The following is a 419-nucleotide window of genomic DNA, read 5'->3' on the forward strand; positions in this document are numbered from 1 at the left end:
ACATCATACTCTGGTGGATTTTTGGTGGAGCTAGATTCCTCGAGGTGATGTTCTGCCTGATGTATTTCTGATCTATCATCAGAAGCAGAATTGTCTTCAATCCTAAGGATGTCACAGTGTGGTTCACCTAGAGAAACTGCATGATAATGCAGAACTGAAGTTTCAAACCTTATTCAAGATGATTGAGTTTGAAAAGCTTACAGTTTGTAATGATAACGTAGCAAACAAAGGGACTAACCTCATCCGCAAAACAAAATCAAAAACAAAAACAAAAAACATGGTGACTAACCTGTACTTGAAAATGGATCTGCTACGCTGGTCAAGACCTTCAGGCACAATATTGTTCGTCCGAATTCCAAGAAGGTAAATTTCAGAAAGTCTTTCCTTTCGGAGATTGTAATCTTTGTAAATCCAAATGA

General features: G+C 37.7%; 1 long non-coding RNA gene across 1 annotated transcript; it reads right to left on the reverse strand.

Annotated features, from left to right (window-relative positions):
• Positions 1-8: 8 nt before the first annotated feature.
• On the reverse strand, positions 9-411 carry LOC104775126. The gene is made up of 2 exons (XR_765712.2): positions 290-411; positions 9-136 (listed from the first exon to the last, which is right to left on the reverse strand). It is a non-coding gene; the product is annotated as an uncharacterized LOC104775126 (long non-coding RNA).
• Between the last annotated feature and the right edge of the window lie 8 nt (positions 412-419).

Source organism: Camelina sativa, unplaced genomic scaffold, assembly GCF_000633955.1.
Source record: "Camelina sativa cultivar DH55 unplaced genomic scaffold, Cs unpScaffold08969, whole genome shotgun sequence".
Lineage (NCBI taxonomy): Eukaryota > Viridiplantae > Streptophyta > Magnoliopsida > Brassicales > Brassicaceae > Camelina > Camelina sativa.